General features: G+C 49.5%; 1 long non-coding RNA gene across 1 annotated transcript in view; it reads left to right on the top strand.

Annotated features, from left to right (window-relative positions):
* The first annotated feature begins 2699 nt into the window (after nucleotides 1–2699).
* LOC102452477 (uncharacterized) overlaps nucleotides 2700–15773 on the top strand; it is a 30644-nt gene continuing 17570 nt past the window's right edge. The window contains exon 1 of the long non-coding RNA XR_332009.3: nucleotides 2700–2846. This is a non-coding gene — a long non-coding RNA (uncharacterized LOC102452477). The remainder of the gene's footprint in view (nucleotides 2847–15773) is intronic.

Here is a 15773-nt window from a genome sequence, read left to right as displayed (position 1 = left end):
GTCGACAGAAGAAGGCACCCAGAAATGCTTCTGAAAGGTCACAGGGGCAGCCATAAAGCCCAGGCACTGCTGCATGCTCTCTGCAGAGACACATGCTTAAAGGGATAGTCCTGGATAGCCGTTCCTCTGCTCCTGCTTCTGGCTTGCCAACCTTTACAGAGAAAGCAAAGCTGCTGCAGTTTTCCTGGCTCTGGTTGCCTTGCTTTGTTGGACACCACAGCTGTGTATTATCTGGTTTGTCTGTTTGTTTGTGTGCTTGCTTCTGTGTGTGTTTGCTTGTTTGTTTGTATTTTTGTTCTTGTGTTTGTTTTGTTCTTTTGTTTGTGTGTTATTTTGGCTTTTTTGGGCATGGAGCCTGAGCTGCCCCTGGGCAGGTGATGGCCCCACACTGTGCTGCTGGAAGCTCTGCTTCATGCTCAAGAGAGCATAATGACCTTGGCAGCAGAGCTGGATCCTGAGCCCAGCTTTGAGCCCCTCGCTCAGGCTTCCGCCCTGCTGCCCTTGCCCCCCAACTTTTTCCTGGAGAGGCGGGTTTGGAGGCTGGACACCAGATCAGACTGGTGGGACCGGCTAGTACTGCAGCAGTGGGATGACGATCAGTGGCTCAAACTTCCGGATGCGGAAGACCACCTTCAGGAGCTCTGTACCTGGCTCGCCCCTGCCCTGCAACACCAGGACACCCACTTGCGGCCTGCCATCCTCCTGGAGAAGCACGTCGCCATTGCACTCTGGAAGCTGGCCACCCCCAACAGCTACTGCTCTGTGGGGCATCAGTTTGGTGTGGGGAAGTCTACCGTCGGGGCCGTCTTGATGGAGGTAAGTCACTCTCAGGGGACAGTCCAGGGGGGCAGTCAGGACCAGGCACAGGGAACTGGGGATAGGGTAGCAGAGGTAGAAGCCCTCTCAGCCTCACCCTGCCATGGTGCAGGGTCAGGGAAGGGATTGTCTGGGGGACAAAAGAGGGAGCACTTCTCATCAGGTGAGCCAATCCCTCTAAAGTCCTGTGCTGTGTGTTTCTATTTCTCCCGTTCTGCAGGTGGTGACGGCCATCAATGCGGAGCTGCTCCACAGAACCGTTTGCCTCGGAGACCTGCAGACCATCCTGGCCGGATTTGCGGGGCTGGGGTTCCCAAACTGCGGTGGAGCACTGGATGGGACCCACATCCCCATCTGTGCCCCGCCCCATCGAGCAGCACAGTACATCAACAGGAAAGGCTACTTCTCTATGGTGCTGCAGGCACTGGTTGACCACAGGGGACAGTTCACTGATGTTTGTGTCAGGTGGCCAGGCCGGGCACACAATGCCCGTGTGTTCAAGAACTCATACCTGTACCGCAAGCTGCAGACTGGGGCATTCTTCCCAGAGAGGAACCTGGCAATCGGGGATGCGCAGATGCCTACATGCATCGTGGCCGATGCGGCCTATCCTCTTATGCCCTGACTCATGAAGCCCTACACCGGCCACCTGGACGTGAGCAGGGAACTGTTCAACTCCTGCCTGAACAGGGCTCGCTTCCAGGTGGAGTGCGCCACTTTTGTCAACAAAACCCTGTAGTCTAGACACACCCCTAGTGCCCAGGTCACCTTAGGGGCAACTGGTGCTGGGGGAGGGGAAAAGGGCAGGGTTGGGTGGCCTGGGATTGAAACCCACCACCCTGAGTTTCCCAGGTGGTTGTCCTATCCCTCAGGCCACAGCAGAACCCACCTTACCTTAAGAATGTCCCTTATCCTGTTCTCACTCTGGGTGCCTGTGGGGGGTCAGTGGAGAGCAATCACCCCCTACCGGGCAGGTAGGGGAACTCAGGGAACCCCTTTGTCCTCCCCCTCCCCCCCCCCCAGGCTCCCCAGCCAGGGTTCTCAATCATATGTCCCAGATGGTGGGTGCGATCACCCCCTCCCTGCAGGGTCAGAAAGGAGGGCTCAGTGAACCCAGTGCCAATATCCTGCCTTAGTGGAAAAGAAGGGGGATCGTGCCCCAAGTCTTGCCCCTCGGAGGGGCGATGCCTTGGCTGGTCCTGCAGTCCGGCCGCTGCAGTTCGCACATCATAGTGCGTTTAAGTTCAAAAAGGGGTCATGTTAACAGGGGCATGAGGGAGGGGGTCCCGGGCCCACCCTCTCTCCGGGTCCCAACCCGGGGCCTTAAGTGCATGGGCTCGCTGTCGCCCCTGTACGGCAGACGGGGGATATTTTCTCCCGTAACGCGTCTGCCCATGGATGCCAGAAGGCTCCCACCCAGGGCTGCTTCCTCCCTTCCCCTAATCCCTCGCACCCTCCCCCCCCCGCCGTCTCCCCCGACCACCCAGGGTTCCGGGTCGTTCCGTCCAAGCCCCGTGGGGCTGGTACTGGCCGAGTCACTCCCTTCGTGGGTGTCGGGGACTGTCCTGGTCGTCCTCCGACCCGGGACTAGCCGGCCGCTGGCTGCGGGGGCCGTCCCGCGATCCCTGGGGACGGGGATAGGCCGCCTGCCAATCTCAGACGTGTACCCGATCCTTCCTGGGCCCCGGTTCGCCTCTCCCACCCCGAGAGGAAAGACTCACCCCCCCCCCCCCCGGCGGTGGACCTTTTTAAAATGGCCAGCCGGGCCAGACGCAGTCCGGGGACCCTCCCCTTCCGGTGGCGTGCGGTTTCCCCATCCGCCTCACGGCTGTCACTCCCCGCAATAGCCCCTCCCGGAGCCTTCCCAGGGGAGGGGCCAGTAGTTTCCCGCCGGCGCAGGCGCAGGCGCGGAGGTAGGATCTGGCCCCGCTGCCATTCACCCGCGGTCCCGTGGCGCAGGGGTGTTCGGCCTGCGACTCCGCTCTCCTCGTGGAAGTTCGGGCCGTTCGGCCTGCTGACGGCCCGTCAAGGTACCCAAACAGAACCTATTACAGTAATGGGGACAGGGACATACTGATAAACAGGCATGAATGTAGCCCAATATCCCACGGACGTTTGGGGAAATAATATTAATTATTAAACAACAGCTTACATTGTGTACACTGTGGATAGTGACTGAGACAGGATTACATTGTGCCCGCTCTGCGCCCATCCAGCCTGTCTTTCATATTGCTTACTTGCAAAAGTTTGCATACTAACCTAGGCAGTAGCCATCCCTGCCTCAAGAGGCAGGCCTTTTACAGTTTGCAGGAGCATCTAGAGCATTCCCACTACCTTGTGGAGTGGCTATTCCCCCGGTGAAAATACTACAAAATCCTCAGGCATAGCATGACCCAGGAGACTGAGTACTTCCCCTGGTTAGTGGGTCCAGTGGAGAGATAATACTGCACTGTGCCCCCCCCCCTCCATGCCAACATCATCTATGTTCCCATGTACACTCAATTTCTTTGTGTAGTCAGTGTCTATAGATTCCCCTCCTCCCACCTCATGATTGTTCCCAAATGCATTACCATATCTGGCTTTTTGCTACAATCGAGGAACCCATTAATACCTGTGATTATAATAATAAATTTAAGCTGCAGTCCATTTATCACCAAATGATTATAAGTCCCATATGCAGTCCCAGTCCAATTATGTACTACTGCAGCAACATGTTCAGTATCTTCTGACTATAATGTCCATTTCATGATATTTCGGACTGAGATGTTGAATTAAAAGGTAGGTTACCGACTCTGCTAGGGATGTGGATGCCCTCATTTTGCACTCCCAAATTGATGCTGGGAAGCTTTGGTCAGGGTGGACCCAAATACATCCTATAACTCCAGAGTTGACATTAGAGATACTGTTGGTGGTCCAAGATACACGGTCAGTAGATGGTTGATAATGCAGGAGAGTGGTTCTTGCCCCATACATCATTTAAGCCAGGGAGGACAGGTCAAGTTTGCAGAGAAGCAATTGTTTTTACATTTGTTCTTGTTTAAATAGCAATATGTTGACCTTCAAATGCTTCCACCATCTATGGGCAAAGGATTAACAGCATCTGCAGAGAGAATACAAAGCTATTCTCGGGGTTTTAAATATACCCTGGCACAAAAAATAAGTTGTTACAAGGGATTAAGACCCCGTCGGTATGCTCCCACCCGTGACAATGATGACCCCCTGCCTTCAGACATTAGCCTCGAAATTCAGGTACATTTACCAGCCCATCCTGGGATTACAGCAGGGTGGGCATGTGCTGTTTCCCATTTTGATATTGCCTCTGCATGCGCTTCAGAAAGGGGACCCCTCCCTGTGGTTTATCTGGTATTTATGTTCCATAACACTTTGCTTAGCTGCCTCGTCTTTAAAATATTACTTTGGTAGCTTAAACTATTACCATACTAAGCTGTTACCATTCACAGGAATTTAAGTGTTCTGTGCTTGCACCTTTTTACTGGCTACGTGGTTTCTTTTAGTACCTACCCACTCCAATTTCTGCTTTACTTACATGCTACATCTACACTGCAGACTTTTGTTGTGCAAAAACTTGCAGAGCATCTACACTGCACACGTGTTCTTGCGCAAGTAAATTTACAGTACAGTGTTGGAAAATAAGGCTTCTTCCGGAAGAGTTATTCCTTTCCCCACGAGGAATAAGCCCTCTTGCTCAAGAGCTCTTCCACAAGAAGGCAGTGTAGACAGGCAACATGAATTTCTTGCACAAGAAAGCCCTATGGCTAAAATGACCATCAGAGCTTTCTTGCGCAAGAGAGCATCCACACTGCCATGGACTCAAGCACATCTCTTGCACAAAAGCAAATGTCAGTGTAGACGCGCTCTTGTGGAAGACCTTTTGCACAAGAACTCTTGTGCAGAACAGTTCTTGCGCAAGAAACCTGCAGCGTAGATGTAGCCACATAGTTTCAGAATTAACTTTTGCAGCTTGCCAAGCCCAGCAAGTTTGCCACAACAACCCTACCACTGCTGGATCCTTGCTCTTTAGGTGGTGTCAGGAGGAGGAGAGGAAGAAATCTAATTAGAGAGTCATTGATTTTCTGCTTACTACAGTATCCCCTTTTTTCCCAAGACAATACACAATAATGATACCATTGAGACAAATGACACAAAACAACAAACATATAACGCAACACAGGAGATACAACACGTAAGACACAAAACATGAAACAATTTTTGTCGCGACAATAAATCCATATTATTTTCATTGTTTTTCATCTGGTACCAGCTCTTTCTGATGTTCTGAAAGACAAAAGAAAACATGTTTACCCCTGTGGGGGTGGCACCTTATATCTTAAAATATTCCTTTCTTTTACAGATAGTCTTGCTGATTTCCTTATTTGCCTTAAGTTATTTCCCTATAATTTTGTTTTATAAGCAGACCAAGTTTTAATAACTTTGCCTTTATGGGTTGAGGGTGAATTATCTCACTGTGTAATCATTAAGTTAATAAGATAGTTGTCAGAATCAGGAGTGCTGACCAGCACCCAGTAACTAAGGGGTTAATTAATGCCTTCCTAGCCAAGGTATTGAGTGGTCAGCCAATAACAATGCAGGTAGGAATTTCAAACTGGAAGAGAGGGGTTTTTCTCTAACCTTTGAGAGTTAGAGCAGTTTCCTCCAGCTAATTGAGAGAGATGGGAGACACTTCTCTCTCCAAGAGTGGACTTATTAAAATGTGTAAGTAGGGAAAAGTTTAGATAGTTTATTGTTTTCCTTGTTTGGGGATTTGGAAATAATGTCTGAGCTTGCTAACTGTTCTCCCCCCCCCCCTCCTTTGTAACTAAGCCTTCAGCCCAGGGACTTTCCCTGAGTATCAATATCAATGGCGGCTCTTTCCATCTAGCCAATTTACTATGCTTACCACTGCAGTTTTGTTTTGATAATAAAAGATTGGTTTTGGGTTTTTTTAGTACTGGTATTGGTTGATTTTTGTGTCCTGGAGGGTCTGTCTGTGTGTATTGTAGAAGCAAACATTGTCCTCACTCTGCATTTGTAAGCAACAAGTAGCCAGAGGCAGTTTTATTACGAGCTGCAGCAAGGGAAAAACTGGTTCGGACAGGGAGGGAGCCCCCCCCTTCCGAGGCAGATCTTCGAATACCAGCAATTATGAAGAAATTTATATACTGTCTATTAGATATAACAACAATAACAATTAGTCTCCTTCCCATTACAAACACCAATGGCTAACAGTTATTTAGTTCCACCCAGATGCTCCTTATCTCAAGGTCCCTGCCAGAGTCAGCATTCTATCCTTATCTCCATATGGAGGCAAGAGGCAAAGGCAGCGTCTAATTACAGAGCTCGAATTGTCAGGCCACAGACTTAGCCTGACTCTTGCTCTCTTGTTAACAAGACCAAGATGGCTGCACACAAATTCCCTTATTCCCTTTTCTTGCCTCCACACTCCCCCCTTTTGTGCTTACAGCACAACTTCCTTTCTAAACCTTTATTTTCATTAAACATTACATAATTAGTACAAACATAAAAGCTATTTCTATTACTACAACTTTTACAACAATCAAATATGAAACTTTTAATAAGCAAAAGCAATATAATCATTAATATCCCCAATATAATTTTATGATGGGGCTGTTCTATACTTTTAGTAACATAACACAACATATCATAATTAGTAACTAAGGGTATGTCTACACTACCACCCTAGTTCGAACTAGGGTGGTTAATGTAGGCAACCGGAGTTGCAAATGAAGCCCGGGCTTCATTTGCATATTGCTGGGCGCCGCCATTTTTAAAAGTCTGCTAGTTAGGACTCCGTGCCCACGGCTACACGTGGCACGAACTAGGTAGTTCGGAATAGGAAGCCTAATCCGAACTACCTAGTTCGTGCCGTGTGTAGCCGCGGGCACGGAGTCTGAACTAGCGGACATTTAAAAATGGTGGCGCCTGGCAATATGCAAATGAAGCCCAGGAAATTCAAATCCCGGGCTTCATTTGCAACTCCGGTTGCCTAAATTAACCACCCTAGTTTGAACTAGGGTGGTAGTGTAGACATACCCATGAATTAGAGAGGGCAGGTACATGCTGTTGGTACCTATCCATAAGCACAGAGTCCAGATCAAAGGGAGAAACCCAAACCACTCCCACAAATTTCTCCTTGGCAATATACAATACTTCGCTTCTTTCACCAAGGTCAGTTCTTAATGTCCTTTTGTAGTCAGAAATCTTTGGGCTTTGGCAGTGTCAGAGGAGCGGACTTTTCCTCTTTTTTTTCTTGAAACAGTCGTGGTTCAGCATCATGCAGGGAAGAGGTTACCAGCACATCACCCTGTAATATTTTGGTTCTTCTGGTGTCCAGCAGGTAGGAAAGCAGGACCAGAAGAGAGAGGCTTATCAGCAGTCGGGTAGGATCATTTCGAGATGGAGGGATCTTTTTGCAGTGAGAAGCATCGGCCAACAATCAGTTCTTGGCACATCACAGCGGTGTTGGTGGCTAGCAAAACTTGGTCTTTCTAGAGCAGTCTTCTAAAAGCCAGCTAGCTCCTTTGGAACCAAGGTTGTTTCCTAGGAATAAAGCAAACCGTAAAAACAATCCCGCGTGGTTGTTTGGTTGTTTGGTACCGGCCTTATCAAAGTGAGGCCCTTTTGGAATGTGATTGCCAGGGGAACCAGGGTCACAGTATGCTTCTCAGGCTGACCTAATGATTTGAGTTTGTCAGTTCTCAGCAAGATACCATGGGCTGCCTCAATTTACTCCTATAGTTCCTTTCTCTTGACTTTGGGGTTCTCCTTAACCCACTAGGTTAAATACAACAATTTAAGGGGTTTTAATTTTCTCTGGAAGTACGAGTACAGCACCAGCACTATTATGAATGTTAAAATCAAAACTTCCCACATAATTTGGCAAACACTATTTAACTCCATCCCCAAGATATTTCGTTGCCTTGCTGGCGCTGCCCATGATTATAGGTTTGACCTGGTTGAGTGCTGCAGAGGTGTTTGGCATGGTCCACGGTGTTTCCCTATCTGTGTGTACCTCAGACGGCCAGCCCCGATATATCTTTGGGCATTGGCCACCAACTCCTTGATCTTTGCCTTCAGGGCCAGTAAACCCTCCTCTAGGTACTTACTTCCGCCGTGCCACTCAGGATCTCATGTTAGGTTACCCATTACTGCCGAAGTGCAATAGTGCCGCATTCCATCCACGGTCAGGATCATCCAGCGAGGGGCTGTTATGCACACAGACGGATATGTAGAGGGGCAGGATGGAGTGATCTGTCTGGGTAATCAAACACCAGTAGGTACCATTTATTTGGACCAGCTCGATGTTTTTGTTTTCTGAGACAACCACATCAAACCTAGGCAGATTTGTCATGATGTTAAATGGGCAGGTACATAAAATTTCCTTATCAAAGTGGGTGCAACAATCCCTGGATATAGGGAGGCTCCCACACCTTCAGAATAAGCAATGCTCTCGACTCTATCTATATGCTCCTGCTTTGGTACAGGCAGGGAAGTTACCATTCTGATCTGATCTAAGTGAGGAATTCCCAGAGGGGCCAAAAACAAATGGTTATACTATGCCCTGTCTAGGTGGGCCTTTGGGTCCTCATGGATTCTCTATTTCCCCACTCCCATGGGTAGGCACGGGGGACATGGAGACTCACCACCATAAGGGCTAGGTGGTCAAAGCTATCCTATTCTTCAATACTGGCCTTCTAATTTCTTTAATTTAGTTCCATTAATTAACAATCCAATTAGTGTCTGGTCCAAATATCTGATAAGGTCTAGTGAAGTGGACACAGAGCTGGAGAGATCCTTCAAACTATTTAGGATCACTTGATTAGCTTGGCTGGTGTCTAGGCCTTTATGGGCACTGGATATTACTGCATCTACCAGCCTGGATTCTCATACAATTTCTGGGCTATAACATAAGTGTTGCTGACAGAGTTTCCAGGCCCAAACCAATCTGCGATGGTATCTGCTAAGCCCCGTTGTTGCCTAATCAGGCACTTGCCAATTTGATTAGCCAGTCTAGCACACAGCTGATCTATACCAGTGTGGAACATCACCAAGGTAAGGACCAGTGACAGTTGTCCTCATAGTGTTCATGTTGTTACAATAAACAAAATAATTATGTGTGAATGAGGGGCGGCCCAAGGCCGTGTATTTCCCCATTGCTATTAGCGTGTATTTGGTCTATGTATGTGACTTGAAAGAGGTTACGTTGACTAGAGTCACTGTTTCTCTTATAGGACCAAGCATGGTTCACAGATGTTTAATTGTTAATAGGAACCCATGCAATTCCATAATTCTTGAGGCCTTTTAAGGCATCAGGCACCAATGAGTAGCAGGGCAAGTAGCTGTTATTGCAATGGTGAGGTTACTAGTTTCCTCATTGTTGTGGGCATCTTTACTTAAATATTCTGATGTCCTACTTGCTCATGTTGTTTCTTATAGATTTCTTATTATCTCTGGCCAAACCACTTATATGGTTGGTGTGCAAATTTGCAGAAGCTAAATATTTCATTTGTGTAGCCATTAAAGCAAAACCGATCCGGTGGGGGAGAGGGCTGGTACCCCACTCCCAGTCCTTCTGTTCACGTGATGCACTCCTTGCTTCTTTCCAGTTCCTTTTTTTGTTCATCTGTGGAGACATTGTTAACATTCTCCTAGCCTAAACAATTACCAAACTATTATCTTTTCACTACATTTTAAAGTTGCCAATTCACTAAGTTTAGAGTTGCCGATTGATTGGGCCCAATTATTAATTTTGTTGGTTTAAATTAATGCTTCTGCTTTACTCAAATTATCCTTTCATTAAAACAATATCCTACACACAACAATATTTGCAATACGTATTACAATTAAGACGCACAAGACAAACTTGGACAGAACACAAACGTATTATGTCATGACACAGAACCATGGTTTTTTGTTGTTGTTGTTGTGTGTTGTTTTTCTTCAGCTGGCACCAGTGCTTTCTGATGATCTGAAAGACAAGAAAACATTTCTACCCCCATCGGGGTGGCCCATTATAACTTAAAATCTAAGATCTGCTAGGGGAACCTGTTACAGCTAGTTCCTTACCACTTCCATGGGCAAGTGAGCTGCAACTTTCCGAGAACAAGGGCGCTTCATCGGTACTTGTGACCTTCCACTCCCTTGAATTACCTCTGAGCTGCTAGCCCTCTCCAACAGTGGCATGCCTCAGTTTCCCTCTTGTCCTTACCACTTCCGTGGGCGAGTGCACTGCAACTTTCTGAGAACAAGGGTGCTTCATCAGTACTCATGACCTTCCACTCCCTTGAATTACCTCAGAGTTGCTAGTCCTCCCCAACAGTGGCATGCCTCAGTTTCCCTCTTGTACCACAGATCAGGCTTAATGTGTGAAGCTATAATGCTTTTCCTTAGCACAAGGTGTTGGTTGATCAGTTACTGTGGTCTGCTGGGTCTAGAGTGTCAGACCTTATCATCAGCTCATGAAATAAGGAGAGTCGTCACTCCCTCACATATCCGCTGGGTCTCGAGGTTTGGCTGACCCTGCTTGCGTTCAGAACTCCCTTGTGGGAGAGCCCTCGTGTGGCTGGAATCATCTTACTTCTCAGAGACCTGGACAGAGGCATTCACTCTCCACTCATTACATTCACACTCAGCATGCTTTTCACACAGAAATTTTCAAACAACACTGTTTCCCCCAGGGGTAGCAAACAACACGTTTCCCCCCAGAACCACAGCAGTTCCCAGCACTGCATAAACCTAGGTGCCTTATGTCTGGACGCAATACAATTTTCTTTCCATACCCAGGGCGGCACCACCAAAACCACAGCAGTTCCCAGTACTGCAAAAACTTAGGTCTACTCGGGGGTAACAAAACAACCTCCCTGGAACTGCTTTGCATCTGACCTTGTTGCAGATTCAAGAAGTTCGGATGGCGTGAGCCCACAAGAAGCAGACGACCCTACAGGTAGTCCTCAAAAGGTCTCTTACCTCTCATTTGGCGCCCTGAAGGTGAAGGGGGACGGTCTGCAGCCGCTGTCGCTGTCCTCCATCGGGCGTTGCCATACGAGTCATGGCACCAAATTGTGGAAGAATACATTGTCCTCACTCTGAGTTTGTAAGCAACAAGTAGCCAGAGGCAATTTTATTACGAGCTGCAGCAAGGGAAAAACTGGTTCGGACCGGGGGGAGCCCCCCCCCCCCGGCAGATCTTCGAATACAAGCACTTATGAAGCACTTTATATACTGTCTATTAGATATAATAACAATAACAATTAGTCTCCTTCCCATTACAAACACCAGGACTGTGTCTACACTGGGCCACTTATTCCGGAAAAGCAGCCGCTTTTCCGGAATAATTTGCCAGCTGTCTACACTGGCCACTTGCTTTTCCAGAAAAGCAATGATGATCTACTGTAAAATTGTCAGTGTTTTTCCGGATAAACTTTGCTGCTCCCGTTCGGGCAAAAGTCCTTTTCCGGAAAACTATTCCGGAAAAGGGCCAGTGTAGACAGCACAGTAGTGTTTTCCGCAAAAAAGCCCCGATCGCGAAAATGACGATCGGGGCTTTTTTCCGGAAAAGCACGTCTACATTGGCCACGGATGCTTTTCCGGAAAAAGTGCTTTTCCGGAAAAGCTTCCTGCCAATGTAGATGCGCTTTTTCCGGAAATACTTATAACGGAAAACTGTTCCGTTTTAAGCATTTCCGGAAAAGGGTGCCAGTATAGACGTAGCCCAGTGGTTAACCGTTATGTAGTTCCACCCAGATGCTCCTTATCTCAATGTCCTTGCCAGAGTCAGCATTCTATCCTTATCTCTGTATGGAGGCGAGAGGCAAAGGCAGAGTCTAATTACAGATCTCGCATTGTCAGGCCACAGACTTAGCCTGACTCTTGCTCTCTTGTTAACAAGACCAAGATGGCTGTACACTGTCAGTCCCCGTAATACACGAGGTTCGAAGGGATGCCGGAAAGGATGAGACCACAACTGGGGGTTTCAAAAAGTACAAACTGATTTTATTTTGATGGCGCCAGACAATCATCAGAACAAAAATTAAACAGATTGCCAGACAACACAAAACAATTCCCTGAGGCTTTTCTAAATCACAATAATTCCCAATAACTGCCCAGGGGTTAGGAACAGTTGAATTAACACTGGTATTATCCATAGGGCTGACTATTTACACAACTTTATACAAGGAAACAGTAAAAAACCTAAACCACAACTATTTATAAACTAACTTAGTAACTTTTTAGCCACTGTCACTTGGCAAGCAATAAGGACAACTAAAAAATCAATTAGGATAGGGATGATGGCGGGGGGGGGGGGTATACCAGTTCTGGAGACAGCAGGAACACAAGTACCGGTCACACGCTCATAAACTGTCTCCACTCGGGTCGACCAACTCGGAGTACGCTCAGTAAGACTCAAGAGCGGGGGGTGCAAGGCGTCTGGGTGATCAGGCCAGGCGTTCACTCAATGCGAATCCCCAGTGAGAGAGGGGCTGCCTGCCTGTTTTATTGCCTGTGAACTTATCACCCCATAGGTTGGTTTTTGCTGCAGTGGGTGGAGTAGCAGGCCTGAGCACCAGTCAGCCCACTGGCTGATCTGTTACTGCAATGGGTGGAGCGAGCAGGGGAAGATTATTAATTTACATGCCCTTATATGGAAAACACTCCACCTCACAGACAGAGCCCCCTATACCAGCCTCAGAGGTATTACAGGCTATGGCTCCCTGCGACGGGCAGCCATTCCTGATGTTCTGCCTCGGACACACACAAATTCCCTTGTTCCCTTTTCCTGCCTCCACAGTATCTGCATGTCTCTGACATGAGGGGTCAGCTACCAGAGACTGCAGCTTGTTTTTCTCTTTTCTTTTTCAAGCTCTTTTGAGGAAAAAGAGGTTGAGGTACCCCTGGGATTGGTTTCAAGTGTCCACCCCATTTGTGGGTTCAAAAGCACTTGATGGTGGCAGCACATTCCCCAAAATCTGGGTATTAGGATTTTGGGGGGAAGTTTTTGTACCGGAACCTGTAGAGCAGTGTTTCCCAATTTTATTTGGCCAAGGAACCCTTTTCAGCTTTTCAGAATTTCAAGGAACCCCTCAGTTTGTCAAGCAAAAAAAAAAGCATGAAAATCGCATTTCTTCCCCAAGACTCCCCACCCCTTCCTTTAGGCTTCATCCTCTCTGTTCCCCTCCTCTCCATCACTTGCTACACTTGCTATCCCCAGCCCTTATACACTCTCACTAGGTTGAGACAGGAAGTGTGGGGTGGGAATGAGGGATTTGGGTGTGGGAAGGGGTAAGAAGTACAAGCTCTAGGAGGGAATTTGGATGCAGGAGAAGGGGATGTTGGCTCGGGGAGGGAGCTCCAGGCTCGGGAGTGTTGGGCTCAGGTGGAAGGTTAGGGTATTGTGCAAGCCATGGGCTTGTGGATGTGATGGTGCAGGAGTTTGGGCTGGATACATGAGGGACTCAGGGCAAGAAGGTTGTGAGTATGATGGGCTCAGGACACAGATTTGTGATGTGTGGATGGTGCAGGAGTGTTGTGGCAGAAGACTGAGGATGTGGGGATGTAAGAGGCTCATGACATGGGGTTCCAGTGTATGATAGGCTCAGATTTGGGGTCAGGTGGTACAGGAGTGTTATGATGCTGCAGTGAGATGGGGGTTTGGCCCCAATTGGGGGCTTGTTGGCCAGGCTTCATTTTTAAATAAAATATTATGTCAAACTCAAAAGGTTTTAGCATTGTCTTTATTTATGAGAGGGGTGAGGAACCTGTTTTGAGTCAAGGGTCAGTGACCCACAGAAAAGTCAGTTGGGGCCACACAAGTGAGATGCAAAAAAACCCCAACAACCCTCCAAAAAACCCCAAGCCTCACTAATGCGGTCCCAAATGTGCTGGTGGGGGCAGGAGACAGAGTGGAAGTGGGTGCTGGGGCTGGGGAGAAGGTGCTGCTGGATGGAAGGATGCTTGCTCAGGTGGCAGGGTGCTGGGGCAAGGTGCTGGGGCAGGCAGGTGGCAGGGTGCTGGGGTCAGCGACATGGTCCTGCTGGGCACTAGGGTGACTGGCAGGGTGCTGGGACAAGGAACAGGGTGCTGCTGGGTGCTAGCGTGGATGGCAGGGTGCTGGGGCCAGGGACAGGGTGGTGCTAGGGTGGATGGCAGAGCTGCCAAGGAGCAGGATAGAGATGGGGTGCAGGATCTGGGAGGGAGGTGAGGGATGGAAGGGGGCAAAGTCTGGGTGGTAGGTACGGTGCAGAAGCAGGCTGGATGTAGAGTGTCTGGCCAGGGGAAGGGAGCAGAAGCAGATTGGGGGTAGGGTGTCTGGCTATGAGGGAGGGTGCAAGGAGCGGACTTGAGTAGGAGTTAGACCTCCCTGATCTGGCACCCTCTGGACCTGACTGGTCCCAGATGAGGGATTTTTGGTCCAGGGGAGGTCATTTCAGGGCTCCTGGTTCCACCCCCTTTCCCACTAGGCTTCTTTGCACCTCTATCCCCTGCAACCCCAACTGAGCTGCCCACCCCTGCTGATTCCCTGCACCTCCCCCAAAACCATCCCCCACAATCCAAGGGAGTGCAGCACCAGTTCCCTGCAGCCCCTCGCAGCCCAGCTGAGCTTCCCGTCTATTCCGTATGCCTTCCCCCATCCACCACAGCCCAGCTGAGCCCTGCTCTGGTTCCCTGCATGCCTCCCCCACAGCACAGCTGAGCTCCATTTCCCTGCACCTCCCCCAAGGGCCTGCAAAATTGCTGAGCCAAGCACCCATTCCCTGCCCCTCCCTCCTCTTTAGTCTAGCCCCGGTTCCTGGCACCTCCCTCCTCCTGCAGCCAAACTGAGCTGTGAGCTCCACACATGCACCCCTACCCCGCAGCCCAGCCCAGCCTATTCTTGCGCAAGAGGGCCCCAAGGGGCCCAGAGCAGCCAGACACTTGGAGAAGCTTGTGTTGGCCCAATGTAAAAACATGGGAGACATGGACGGGTTCCTTAGCTCCTTTGAGTGGGCCTGTGAACTGCACCAGATCCCCCCAACAGACCAGCTGCAACAGCTCACTTTCTTTCTGGATCAGGAGGCTGCAGGGATGCTCAACCAGCTGGAGGATCTGCAGCCGGGTGATTACAAATGGGTCAAAGAGGCCCTGCTGCACAAGTTTGGCTAACCCTGGAAACATATAGGAAGACGTTCCGGGGGGTGCAGAACGGGCCATGGGAGACCTATGTAGAGATGGCCTCCTGCCTAGTGCAATACTGCGGCAAGTGGGTGTTCGGGGTTGGAACCCAGTCCGCAGAGGACCTGCTTAAGCTGATTATGCTGGAACAGTTCTATAAAGCGTGCCCACCCAGCCTGAGGCTGTGGCTCAAGGACCGAAGGTCAGAGGACCCCCAGGAAGCCATGAGGCTGGCGGATGAGTTCACAGGGAGCCGGTCCGGGTGTGAACAGGAGTCCTGGAGAGAAAGGGAATCACACAGAGGCTGGTCCTCAGCTGAGCACTGGAGAGAATCACCTACGAGGCAAGCCCAAGAGCCAAGGACCAGCCATCTGTGCCCCAGAGAAGCAGCCAGGGACCGGGCAGAGCCAGCCCAAAAAAGGCCCACAAGTCCTAACTTGCCATCGCTGTGGGAAAAGAGGCCACAAGAGAGCTCAGTGCACCAGGCACCGGGACAGGTCCCACGACCTGAGACTTTCCAGGATTAACTGGCTGGAGCTGAGGGAAGGGCAGGCTGCCCTAGAGGCAGGGGCTGGCAGGCAAACTTCAGCTCATAGTGGAGGGGAAAGGTGCTCAGTTCACCTCCTCTGGGAGATCTGACCCTCTGGAAGTGGAATTCTCCATGTACTGGGTGGGGGCAAGGAGGGGCCTGCGGAGCAAGTGCCTTGTGGCCCTACAGGTGGATGGTCACTGGGACACGGGTGCAGAGGTGATGCTAGCATGGCCAGATG

Source organism: Pelodiscus sinensis, chromosome 4, assembly GCF_049634645.1.
Source record: "Pelodiscus sinensis isolate JC-2024 chromosome 4, ASM4963464v1, whole genome shotgun sequence".
NCBI classification, from domain to species: domain Eukaryota; kingdom Metazoa; phylum Chordata; order Testudines; family Trionychidae; genus Pelodiscus; species Pelodiscus sinensis.
The sequence above is the reverse complement of the archived record's forward strand: the minus strand, read 5'-3'. Positions and strand labels throughout refer to the sequence as shown.